Genomic DNA, 14,066 nt, shown 5'->3' with positions numbered 1-14,066 from the left:
AAAGGTCATAGGTGGAAAAAAAGTTCTAAAATTAGGAAAAGAAAGAAAGAGTTCTTAAATTTTAACATTTAAATGCTACTGTTGGCATAAGTAGTGAATTGAGTTAATAATTTTCCTATTGTAATTATTATCCAGAGTTTGTTACTTAGTTTACTGTGTGGTTTCTAAATATGTGCTGTTTACTGTTAAGATTTGCATTTACTCATTCCTCATAGTAACAACAGACATAAAAATATTAGAAAAATGATGTAAACTTTTTTATTGTCCTATTTGCTTAACTTACTTTGAAATATGCCTATTGCATTTTTACTTATGCTATTATTTTTTATCTCTCATATTTCTTTTTCTCTCTATAGTATTTCTTTCATTATAGTCACTTGAAATATTGTGTAAGTAATTTTTTTTTCTTTTTATCACCTGGGGATATTAATAAGTTCCTATGTTTTCCTCTGCTCATAACATTGTCTCTTTTCTACTGTGTTTCTTTGTTTTATTAATTTTATCTCCAAATTCCATGTGTTTTTTTCATGTCTTGTCATCCTCCATTCTTGGGAACATAGACTAAACTGCCATTTGGAAAAACTCTGAGAGTTTTCTGGGGGTTGGGACAAGGTGGTGGTGATGATGAGGGGGCAGTAGCTCTTGTTAACTGGTGTACTTTATTGTAAATTGATCAGAAGAGACCTAGGCATTTATTTGTGGAACCACTAAGGTTCAATAGCAGTAGGTCTTGGAGAGTTTTCACCTTGAGCTGACCAGTCTGGCTTGTTTTCTTAGGAGAATCCTTCAATCCTCTATATAAGTGTGTGACATCCAGCTGACTTCTGGGGTCCTGGAGTTGGGGAGGGGAGCTAGGGGCTCTCTGTTTAGCAGGCAGATTTTCACTTAATCTCTCTTTTTTTTTCTACCCCAACCTTCCTGTGCGTTATACTCTCAAGGCCTAAACTTTCTTTAATTAAGGATTTGAGAGAGTGAACAGGCAAGTTTCTTCTGGGGTAGGGAAGGTCTCTCTCTCTCTCTCTCTCTCTCTCTCTCTCTGTACAGTAGAAAATGAATGAGTGAATGTGTCCTCATGTCATCCTACAAGGATCCCAGATAGAAAAAAGCGACAATGATCATTCAGATTTCCATGTCTCCTGGATCAAACTTCCAAAGAAGTTTTCTGTTCTTTAGTTCCACCTGGATTCTGTAACCTAGGACACACTTGGTGCCATAACTGTGCTGGGAATGGTGCAGGGCTCTTGTGGAAGTCCTCTTGCTTCTTATCCCTTATCATACATCAACCACTTCCACCACCAGCTCAGGTTTTGTGTAGTCTTCTTTGTTCTGTCAACTAAGTACTTTCTATTCTTATTTATTCTCCATTTTCCTTCCTTTCTTTCTCTGTGCCTTACCCCTCTTTCTTCCTTTCTCTCTCTCTCTCTCTCTCTCTCTCTCTCTCTCTCTCTCTCCCTCCCTCTCTCTCTTTCACACACACACACACACACACACACACACACACCACATTTGTGTAGTTTGGTCATTTTAATGGTATATAAAAATTGTAAAAAATATCAATAATAGTGCAGTGATGTGCCACTTTAAAAAAAAAAAACAACTTTTAATTGAAGGGAATGACTAGAAATCAGAAAAAAAATCACAGCAAAAAAGGTTTTATGCTTTGAAAACATGAAAATTTAAAGAACTATTACTAGTGGAGATTTGGGAAAAAATAAGAAAAGTAATTCAACAATAAGCACCTTACCCTCTCCCAGGTCCCAGGCTACATGAGTTTAAGAGAGAGAAAAGCAGCCACCACTCAAGAGGGTTCCTAAAAAAAAAATCATCTCTATAGGGTTAGCCAGATGTCTGAGTTCTAGAGGAGCAGGACATTTGAAAAAAGGAGCTTGAGGAAGTAGGGAATTTTGTTGATGCCAGATGGGATATTACAGAAAGCATATGGGAAGGTTTAGGAGCTCAGTAAGAAGTGAAAATTGGGTTAAGTTATGATATACAGAGTCCTGGTGCTAATGTATGATATACGTAGTGATTAAGATCATGGTGGGCATAGTAATTAAAGGGTTTATCTTGTAGCCTATGGGGAAAATAAGTGATCAGTTCAAACAATAGGATTCATCTCAGGTCTGGTTTCTTGTACCATTGGGACTTATAAGATAGGTGGGTGTGGCTGTGAGGACCAAGCTAAGAGCACTGGGGCCCTCATAAGGACCTTATGTTCAGAACCATATTGGGCTCCATGGCATCCTTTATAGACCAAAGTAAGTGGTGTGATATCCAGAAGATCTCCACAAACTCTGAGGCCTCCATCTACCCAACTGTGTCCTGAATCTGCCATTAGAGATGAGTAACTCCCAAAAGTGTGTCTGGCCCTCATTTCCCTCGCCTATAAAGTGAGGGTGTTGACCTACTTCAGTGCTTCTCAAACTTTTCCATCACCTAGCTCCTGGAGAGGCCTGCAGGGATGGCCTGAATAAGTTAAACATTTATTATCACATTTTAGCTTACCATTCAAACTGAAGTTGAAATGGGGAATATTAGTTTTGCCGTGTGATAATTTCTTGACGTATTAATTGGATTTTACTTTTCTGCTGTAGATAATCAAAACATAGGGTGATATGTGTTATGTTTCCTGTATTTTTTTCTCTTCTGTTTCATGAATGCTGCCAGATCCTTGTCTCTCCTACCTCATGGGCATTTTTAGAGTGTAAAAGAGAAGCTAATGAGTGTCAACCATTCTACCTATCCATGAAAGTCTAAACTCATGCAGAACTGAACTCTGAACTGTGGTTGGTGTAGGATTGAATATTGCAAAGTTAAAACATCATGAGCCATGAGAGAGATGGTATATTCCGACCTCCCCACTACCCCCACCAATCTGGGAGACTGACAGAGTTTGGGGTCTGTGTGCAGTATTTAGGCTCCACCCTTACTGGGTACCCAGGAGACTGTGGTGCACACCAAAGGCTTTACCTTGGTTTGGTGCTCCAGAGTCAGGGAGATTCCCACATATAAGCTTAGCTCTATTGCAGCAAATTTGTTGGTTTCAAGAGACCCCAGACCCTTGAACAGTATCATGAATAACTGTGAAGGACTAAAGATGAACAATTCTTTTACCATTTGAGGGATGTCATGGAGGACTCGCAGATTCTTGCATGGCGTTAGAGTGAACCCTACCAGTTCTTGCTCAAATTTGCTTTTGTGCCAGCTGCACAGATAGTGCTGAGAGTCAGGTTTAGCCCTATGACCTTGGTAAAATCTCTTGGCCTTTTTTGTCTCATTGGAGAAATGAGAATTTAGATCTGCATGATTTTCATATGGTCACATGAAATGAAACATAATTCTTTTTTTTAATTAGGCAAGAGATCCTTCTCTGAGTTCTCCTCCTTACCTCCTTTCCCACCAGGTCCTAATCCCAAACCTGCTCCCCAGATCAACCCAAGCAGTTTTACTTGACTATTACACTATAAGTGGGGATAAGCATGCTATTTATCAGCCCCTTTTAATGTTCCTGTGTTCTGGAGTGCTGGGCTTCATTCTGAGCATTAAACCTGGGAAACATTGAATAATTCCTTTGTCCTTTCTCCTAGAATACACAACTTAAAAAAACAACAACCAAAATAATCAACTTTTTAAAAATGAAATGTTCTTTATTTTAAAAAAGTATCCTTTAATAACATTTTTAAGAATCAGAAGAAACACTCAGAGTTTGAAAAGATGTAAGAAGTTAAAATTAGTAAGTTTTCATAAACAGTAAGTTAAAATAATTTTTTTTCTCCTTAAGCAAAATACCCTGAAATAAATTCTTTGCTTTTTTTATGTACTTCAAAATGAAGTTTCCCAAACCTTAATGCCAAAAGCATTTATGACTTTGAGGAGAGTAAAAGGAGGCTGTGGGTTGACATCTCTTCATCAGTCCACCAGGCTTGTTCCCTATAGAAACTAAAAATGCAGCAACCTTTAACACAAAGCAGTAAAAATAACTGCTCACACATCCTCTAGAAGGCTAAACTCCTGCAAATACGGGTTTCCTCTGTTTACACCAAATTTAGGACTTGAGTCCCCATTTTGATACCAACATCATAGTCATTATGCTATGTTATGATCGGAATTTACTCAAGATTACATAAAGTGATGGTTAGAATTTTGATCTGGAGACTACATCAAATTTTGTCTTATTAGGTATTAAAAGGAGAAATTATACATCATCATGGAGCTTTTATGAAAACCTAGGCCTTGCTTCCCTTAAACTACATAGCTGAGTGTGGGAGGCCACCCTGCCTGTGAGCTAAGCATCCCCTCTCAGCCTTGAGTAAAGTGGGTGTGGGTCTGGCATCGCACCCCACCCGCTGTGTGAAGCAAGTGGCCTTCACCTTCGCTGGGCAAAGAAATTTGCTTCAGCTCTGGACTTTAGTGTTCCTCAATGGGATTGGGCAACTCTCCCTTTGAAACCTTATCCCCTGCCTTATTTGGTGTAGAATATTCTATGAAAAACCCTTTGTTGTCTTTTCCTTATAAATAAAGTGATTCCGGGTGTACTCGCTTGATTGCCTCCAGCATGGAAGAGGACCCTGAGGTCACAGTGCTGTCCAACATGCCCCCTCCATGCCCCACTGCCTTGTGAACAAATTACTTCCATGACCATGTGGTCTCTTTACTGCCAGCCCAAACCGCACAGAGTGATCCCAATTCCATCGCCCACTGGACGTGGTGCACTGGGGACCTTGTTGAATGCAGATCTTAATGGAATAGGTCTGCAGAGGAGACTTGAGACCACTCTAAGTACATCCTGGATGAGGCACATATTTCTGGAGACTTTCCAGTTTACCACAAACAGAAGATAATACACATCCATGGAAAATTTTCAAACACGTGCTAAAAATAAAATGTTTTTCCCAAGCAATTCCAAGAGAAGTATGCAATTACCTCTAACAATTAGCAAAACAAATAAGTGCGTTCTAGTGAAATCCTAAATGTTATGGAGGTTTTAAGGAATTGGGTGCAACTTTTTTGAAATTAGAGGTTTTAAGGCAGGAAAAATCATACTGTGTCCAGCTCAGGAGCTTGGGGGAGCATGACAGAAGAGAGGACCTGGGATATGGGCAGAAGGATAAAATTTGAATACATAAAATGGAGAAGCCATCACAACAACTGATAACAATGAGAGTAATAGTAAATATATATATGTTGACCAGCCACTGTTCTAAATTTTTTACATGTACTCTCAAACAATTCTATAAATGAAGTACTTTTAGTACATAATTTTATGGATGTGATTGGCAAAACTGGGGCACAGAGAGGTTAAGTAATTGTCCTTTTCAAAAGTTACCCAGTTAGTAAGTAATAGAGCTGGTACATAGGCAGACAGGCAGGCTTCAGGGTGTATGTTGTAAAGTACTCAGCTATACTATACCAGAGGATGAGAAATATCAGATGTGTATGGGCAACAGATTAATCCACCTGGGATAGAATGAAGAATGCATAAAATACAGAGAGTAGGTGGGAAATGATGCTGGGAAGGGAGCCACAGAACAGTCAGGATGTTGGTGGAAAAAAAAAGTTAAGAAATTTAGATGAAGAGAGTAGGTAAAAAAAGCCTTTAATACAGAGTTCTCACATTGGCTCATTGAGACAAACTCCAAGCCCAGTGTGGTGGTGCACACCTGTAATCCCAGTGACTCAGGAGGCTGAGGCAGGAGGATGTCAAGTTCAAGGCCAGTCTCAACAACTTAGAGAGACCTAGAGCAACTTAATGAGACCCTGTTTAAAAATAAAAAGTAAAAAGGGATGGGGATATGGCTCAGTGGTTAAACACCCCTGGGTTCAATTCCTAGCTCCCACAAAACCAAGAAACAAAAAAACAAACAAAAATATCATATATTTTATCATATACCCCAAAGTGTGGTGGCCAATAATACTTCAAGCACATTGGTCATCTACAGACCTCTATCTGCACAGGTATTGATTTCAACAGAGTTGTATACACTTCCTTACTCTATCATTGGATAGTTGTCAGGTATTAAATAAATGAAAAGTTGAGGAGGTTATTGAAACAATGTAAACATGTTTATCTTTTCATGGTCTAATGACTTTTGCAGTACATATACACACATACATGCACCTACACAAACACACAAATTACTACATTTGTTGGAAGGAGCTTCAGAGAAAAGAAAATGTCATAGTTAGACTTCTGAATGACATTAAGTGGCCCTCTGGTTGACACACAGGAAGCTTTGAAAGAGACCTAAAGGCAATGCCTGGGACTGAAGAAACAGTGATTTGTGTTAATGTTAAATGTCTATTTGTGCAAAGGGTGCAAATAAGGGGCTGCTGCCAGTTAGCATGCCATTATTCTTGTAGCCAGGATAAAAATTGGGTAGCTCCTTTCATTCTGTCCCTGGTCTTTGTGCCACTGATCTTAAGGGAAATCAAAGGGCTGAGGGTTGTACTTCCACATTCTACTCTCCCAGGTCTTTTCCTTTCTCGTCATCCCAGCCTGACATCTGGCCCTTGCAACCTTTCCATTTAAGAAGCATGAGGAGGACCCTTAGTAATAGAGCAGAGCAGTTCAGAAGCCCTGAAGCAGAGAGGCTGCTTTCCTGTTCATTTAGCCCTTGATACACTCCACACTATGGGAGAAATATTTACCCTTACTGTAGGTACAAAAAGTGCATGGTGTAAGGGGAACAGCATCCCTCTTCCCGAGCAGGGCAACTGTTTAGGACCACACTGTACCTGTGCACAGTCCATTCTGCCAGCTTAAAATATCTTCTCTTATTTTCTTTTCATCTTTTCTTGTCTTCAGATTGATACTGAATGGCATCCAAATGCAAACTTGTGGATGTCTCAGCTGTGAAGTTTCTCTTCCTAATTGTAGTCTTAGAGTATCTTGGAGAAGCACCCCTGCCCTGTTCTGGTGAGTTCCTCTGAATTGTGCTTGATGATCCCAACATTGACACCACTTTGAGTTGGACTTTTGCAACATCAACTTCTCTCTATCACAGGGAGTTGGCTTCTGCAGTGAATAATATAATCATACTATTACTTGATCAAATTCTTAGACTTTCACTCATTGTGCTAATAGCATTACATACATTATTTTAATCTCTATTTATATGTATTATTTGAATTTCTATTTTACAGATAATACTGTAGCACAGTGCTAATAGAGTAAGGGATCGGCACATGTTGTTTAACACTGTTATCATTTTAAAAGTTATTTTATAATGTTGTGATACCATTTGCTCTAAAGTACCCAAGAAATTCACATTCTCATGTGAAAGACAGGCACATCACCATATAGGTAAAGATGCATTTGGAAGGGTTGCAATGAAAATATTCACAGATCCCATGGTCTGAATAGCAGTGTCTGTCTCAGATTCATATGTTGAAATCCCAACCCCAAGGTGAAGGTATTAAGAGGAAAATACTTTGGGAAAGTATTAGATTGGGAGGTCAGAGCTCTTATGAATGGAATTAGTACTCATTAAAAGAGGTCCCTGAGAGGTTGCTTGCCTCTTCTACCATGAGAGGACCCAGGTATAAAAAGCCATTAGGAACCAGGAAACAGGGAAAGAGGTCCTCAACAGACATTTAATCTCTCTTGGTCTTGGATTTCCCAGTATCCAAAAAGCAAATTTCTATTGCTTATAACTGTTCCCTGCTCCGTCTATGGTATTTTATTATAAAACCTACATGGAAGAAAGTCTGGTGACTCAGATTGGAACAGGGATAGGGGAAGGGAGTGGAAGCTGTCAGCTTACAGAATTTGGAAAAGTGTGGACAGTTTAGTTGTAGTAATAAATTGGGAGAAATATGGGCATTTATTTGCAGAAGCAAAGATACTATATTCCTGCAGTAGTTGGGCAGTATATTAAAACAAATTTTCTTTTTTCCAGATGCCAAGTTGTTTAAGTATTCTTAGTGATATCTATCTATCTATCTATCTATCTATCTATCTATCTATCTATCTATCTATCCTGTAGATTGAATCCAGAGCCTCAAACAAGCCAGGGAAGTGCTCTTCCACTGAGCTACATCCCCAGCCCCTCTTGCTGATTTTTAAAATGTGTCTTTTTTTTTTAAATGCATGACTGAGAGAAGTGTATTTTAACCTACTACTGCAGGATTTGCCTTTTCTTTTTGTAATTTAGATAATCTCTCTTTCTCTTTATGTTGAAACATTATCAGATGAATACAAATTTAGAATCATTACATCTTTCTCTTGAGTTGAATCATCACGTTATGATATGTTCCTTTTGACCACTAACAATGCTTTTACTTAAAGTCCATTTTGTTTACACACTCATGGGTCACTTAAGAGGAGGGAATACATTCTGAGAGATGCAAGATCAGGCAATTTCATCACATGAATGTGATAGTGTGTACTTACACAGATTAAGGTGGCTACAATGTCACCAGGCTATAGCATCTTGTGAAACCTCTCATCTGCAGTTTATTGTTGACAGAAACATGGTTATGTGGTACAAGATTCTTTAATAGAGCCACAAACTTCTTTTTTTCTTGGTGAGTGTTTGGGAGATATGAGATTTTTTTGTGTGATTTGTGCATTCAAGTTTTTAAAAATATACTGTATTTTAGAATAGTTTTAGAGTTATAGAAGAAAATTTCAAAGATAATACAGCAAGTCCCTGTAAACCCCACAGCCAATTTCTCCTATGATTAACATTTTATTTTAATGTGGCACATTTGCTACAATTAATGAACCTATATCCATGCAGTATTGTACACTGAAGTCTGTAGTTTGTTCACAATGCCTTAATTTTTATTTAATGTCTTTTTTTCTGTACCAGGATACTGTGTGGGATAACAATATATTTTGTTGTGAGGTCTCCTTGGGCTTCTCTCGACTGTGACAGCTTTTCAGACTTTCTTCTTTCTTTGGAAACTTGGCAGTTTTGAGAGAAGTTATAAGGTATTTTGTTGAATGCCCCTCAGCTGGGATTCTTGTGATGCTTTTTTTCATGATTAGATTGGGGTTATGGTTTTTTGTGAAAAAGATCACAAAGGTAAAGTGTCATTTTCATTGCACCATATCAAGGACACATACTGTCAATGGGACTTATCATTGTTGATGTTGACTTTGATCACATGGCTGAGAGTTTGTTTGTCAGGTTTCTCTTCTTTTTTGAAAAATTGCCCTGTCTCTCCCATCCCTTTTCCAGCTCTTTGAGGGGATGTTAGGATTTGCATTCCAACCTTCAGGAATGGGTGGGGTTATATTCAACTCCCAAAGAGCAGAATAACTATACAAGTTATTTGAAATTATTTATTATTTTCCCTCACTTATTTATTCCACCATTTATTTGTACTGGTGTGGATTTTTGAACATTTTACACTTGGGTTTATAATCCAACCTATTTTTAAAGTTAAAAATTACTTAATTTCATATTTTTTTATTTAAAAAATTGACAGGTAAAATTGCATATATTTATTGTATATAGCATAATGTTTTGAAGTATACAAATATTGTGGAATAGTTAAATCTAGCAAATTAACAAATGTATAGTTATCACATACTTATCATTTTAATAGTGTAAACACTTAACATGGACTTCCTTTGCACTTTTCAAGAATATTATATTGTCATTAACTATGATCATCATATTGTACAAAATATCCCTTATTCCTCTGACATGACTATAATCATATTACAGCTGTCTCCACTATAAGTGCTTTTGACTGACCTGTATGTTCTTTTGCCATAAAGCCATCAATTTAATGAAGCCCTAAGAAATTCAGTGAGGTCCTGTGTCAAAATGAAAAAGAAAAAGGGCTGGGGATGTGACTCAGTGGTAAAGTGACCCTGGGTTCAATCTCTGGTACCAAAAAAAATAAAATAAAATAAAATCTGGGTACTAGGTGTGCTTATTGCCAGTAGGATATTGTTCCCTGTAGGTCCTATCAGCACACAGAGCCTGGGAATATACACATATGCAAACAAAACTGTGTATTACTCTTATCTATAAATATTCAAATGTGCCCAAATGCAGCTATATTAAGCTAAGCATGAGTGTCCAAATTGAATCTGTTACTGTATATATCCTTCTAGCATCTCCTCTTGCTTATCTCTAAACTTCACAACATTAATAAACCTAGTTACTACCATCCACCATTCATAGACTCAATTGTTCAATTTCAATATCATTACATAGTAGCATCAAAATTATGAACTCATACACACACTAGAGGAAAATCTTGTCAACCTGAGTGCAGTGCATATGTCCGGTTTATTTTGCTTTTAGTTTCAAAGATTCCACTCATTTACAAAATTACTTAAACATCTGCCCACCCTCCCCACCTCCAGTCAAGTTAGTTTATACACTGTTAGAACAGTTAGATTTTTTTCTTCATATTTTACATTTCATCCTGGGATTCCCTAATATATTAAATTATTTTTAAAAATTTGCATGCATTAAGGTTTACTCTTTGTACTATAAATTTCTGTGGGTTTTGATCAATGCATAGTATGATGTATTCATTATTCTATTAACATCTAAGAATGGTTGCATTACTCAAAAATTCCCCTGTGCCTCAATTATTCAGTACTCCTGCCCTCCTTCTGCACCTCTACAAACCACTGATCATTTGACCATCATTATAATTTTGCCTTGTTCAGAATGTTTTGTAGGGAAAGCATACAAACTTTTTAAGTGGTTTTATTTCATTTAGCAATACAACATTTAAAATTCATCCATTTTTGTTGGATAGCTATTATCAATTACATTTTAATTAAAAATTTATAGTTGCCCTAGAGTTTGCATGTTTTACTAATCTAAGTCCTCCTTCAAATAACACTGCACCACGTCACAAGTAATACGGGTACCTGATAAGAGAAAATTCTTATTTTCTTTCTCACCCCTGTGACATTACTGTCTCTCATTCCACTGGTCTGTATTCTATAATTACTCAACATATTGTTTATTATTATTGTCTTAATGAATGATCTTTTAGTACATAAAAATAAAAATATTTTATCTGTAACTATTCCTTCTTACTTTTATTTATTACTTTTACAACACTCATTCTGTCTTCATATAAGATTATTTCTGATATATATTATTCATCTTCTCCATGAAGAATTTCTCTTCCCATTTCTTCAGGGCAAATCTGTTAGTGATCAATTCCTTCAACTTATATCAATTCATATCTTCTTTACCTTTGAAAGATGACATCACTGAATATAGAATTCTAGGTTAGTGTTTTTTTCTTAAGTATTTCAGTCTGCTCTCTTCTTCTTTGTATGCTTTCTGATAAGGAGTCTCCAGTATTTTATTCTTACTTCTCTGCAGATTCCCCCAAAGCTGCCTTAGATTTCTTTCAAGATCTCTTTTGTGTTTGGTTCTCTACAGTTTGAATATTACACGCCTAATTGCAAATTTTGGAGTATTTTGTTTTGTGTTCTCTGAGTTTTCTGGATCTGTGGTTTGGTATTTGCCATTTATTTTGAAAGGGTTTCAGTTATCATTATTTTAAATAGTTTTTCTGCTCCATTTTCTCTTTTCCTTTCTCATATTCCACAGAACTACATAGATGACAGATTATCTGTTCAATGATGGTTCCTTAGGATTGTAGTGGAGCTGAAAAACTCCTTTCACCTAGTAAGTTGTAGCCATTTAAACACCTTGGTGCAATGCACTATTGTGTTTTTGTGGTGATGCTGGTGTGAACAATGCATGTACATAATAAGTATAATGTACAGTACATAATACTTGATAATAATTGACTATGTTACTGGCTTGTATGTTTTCTGTACTATATCTTTTATCATTATTTTAGCATGTACTCCCACCTTTAAGAAAATATTGACCATGCCAGGCCAGCAGCATTCTCAACACATCTTGTGTTGAACACGTATCTTGATTGCATGAAGAGGCCATGTAGAGTTATTGACCTTTACCATCTAGATCACTTAATGATGAATTTCTCAAAATATATGCACCTTGTTAAGTGATGAATGATTGAATTCTTTTTTTTCCATATGTGTGCACTGAAAATTGAAGCCAGAGGTGCTTTACCACCAAGCTACATTTTTAAATCCTTTTCAAAAAAATAGATGTGATTAATATTTTAAATCTTTTTTATTTTTTATTTTATTTTATTTTTTAAATTTTGAGACAGGGTTTTGTGAAGTTGCTGAGGCTGGTTTAAAACTTGCAATCCTTCTGCCCTTCTGCCTCAGCCTCCCAAGTCACTGGGATTGTAAATATCTGCCACCATGCCTAGTGGTTACATTTTTGACATCATGCTATGGTCCTTAGCTATTCTAGAAGTTGTTTTTTTTTTTTTTTTTTAACCACTGAATTTCAGTTTGGGAAATTTCTATTCAAGCCCACTGGCTTACCTCTGCTCTTTCCAATCTATTTATGAACTCATAAAAGTCATTTATTTTCATTACAGTGTTTTATTTCTGTTACTTCCTTTTGATTCCGTTTCGGTTTCAATCTCTGCTTACATTACCTATCTGTTCTTTTTTCTTTCTACTTTCTATTAGAGATTTAAAATATTAATCACATCCATTTTAAATTTCCTGTTTGAGAATTATCATGTCTGTGTCATGTCTGAGTCTGATTCTGATGTTGACGCTATCTTTTCCTACCATTGGCCCATTTATCTTTGCCTTTTGGCATGCCTTGACTTTTTTTTTTTTTTTTGGTAGTTAAAAGCTGGACATTATGTAACAGGTAGGGTGGGAGGAGGTAGGTAAATAGAACTTCAGTGTGATATTTTATGTTAAGTAATTGTTAGGTGTTGTTAATATTTGTAGTCTATGGAGGTGCTTCAAATTCCTTTAGTGTTTTTGTCTCCACACTCTCGACTATCTGGACTTCCCCAGAAACTCCTTCTTAAATAGAGTCCATGACTTGCAGTCACTTCAGCAGTAATCCATTGTTATCCCACTGGAATCCTGTTGGAATAGTGACAAGGCAGGTTGGATTCTTTAGTTTTATGATTCAACTTCCATCTATTGGTAGTGCTGCTTCACTACCTGTGAACTGTGACCTTTACAAGTGTTTCCTGACCTTGCCTCACTTTCCAAACACCACCCCTTAGGTGAGGAGGGGTGGGGTTTGGGGTTGGAGAAATGCTTCTTCCTACCATGACATGTTTTTGGTGAAAGTAAAGTCTTAGCCTCTTCACTGTAAGTCTTTGTTATGACAACGTTCTGGGTCTCTTTTGCAACTCTTGCCCTCTTCCTACCAGAGCCTATCAGAGACACAGAGGATCCTTCTCAGCTCTTTCCCAGATGAACTTGATATGTTTTCTGCAGGCTAAACCCATGAAAGTATGTTTAATACTGTGCATAAAAATGTGTAAGACCATGTCTTCACTCTCACCCAAACCTACACCAGCCTCTACGAGTGGTCAAACTTACTATTTAAATAATCTTTCAGTTTATGGCTCCAGAAGTTTCTGGAGCTCATCTTAGCTGTGAATCCCTAGATTCACTTATTTCTCCAGATTTTAGAAATCACTATTTCTCCAGTGGAAGAGTTACGGAGCTTAGTTCAACTTTTTCTTGTTGTGCAGAATGAGAATAGGTATTTATTTTCTATTGCTTTAGTATCAACATTTCTCCACCTAATGTTTTAGAAATTTCTTTTCTAAAAATCATAGAATTACTTTAAATAATCTGGAGTATTTCCATACTCACATTTTATAGAATTAAAAATATGTTTATACCTAAATCTATCGTTTTATTATGCACTTTTATTCATTTAACTTTTTTTCTAGATTCTTCTCATGTTCCTGTCTTTTGAAGTATTATGTATTTATTATATATACTACTGGGTAGATTTGGCAATGCGTCCTTAAAGAATTTTGTATCTACATCTATGGTAGTATTAGTCTTTTTTTTTTTTTTGAGTTTGTGTAAAACCAATTTATTTCTTCCTTGGGTAATTGCACCTGTGAAGCATCTGGGCCTAAGACTACTTATGTGAAATTTTTGATATTATCACAAAGTCAATGCTTTCAGTAGATATAAAGCTGCTGAGATTTTTCTATCACTTTTTTGATAGTTTTTATAAGAGTAATTTTCAAGG

This window comes from Marmota monax, unplaced genomic scaffold, assembly GCF_021218885.2.
Source record: "Marmota monax isolate L192 unplaced genomic scaffold, Marmota_monax_Labrador192_F-V1.1 WCK01_AAM20220418_F8-fsc00021, whole genome shotgun sequence".
Lineage (NCBI taxonomy): Eukaryota > Metazoa > Chordata > Mammalia > Rodentia > Sciuridae > Marmota > Marmota monax.
This window is presented reverse-complemented; position numbering follows the sequence as displayed.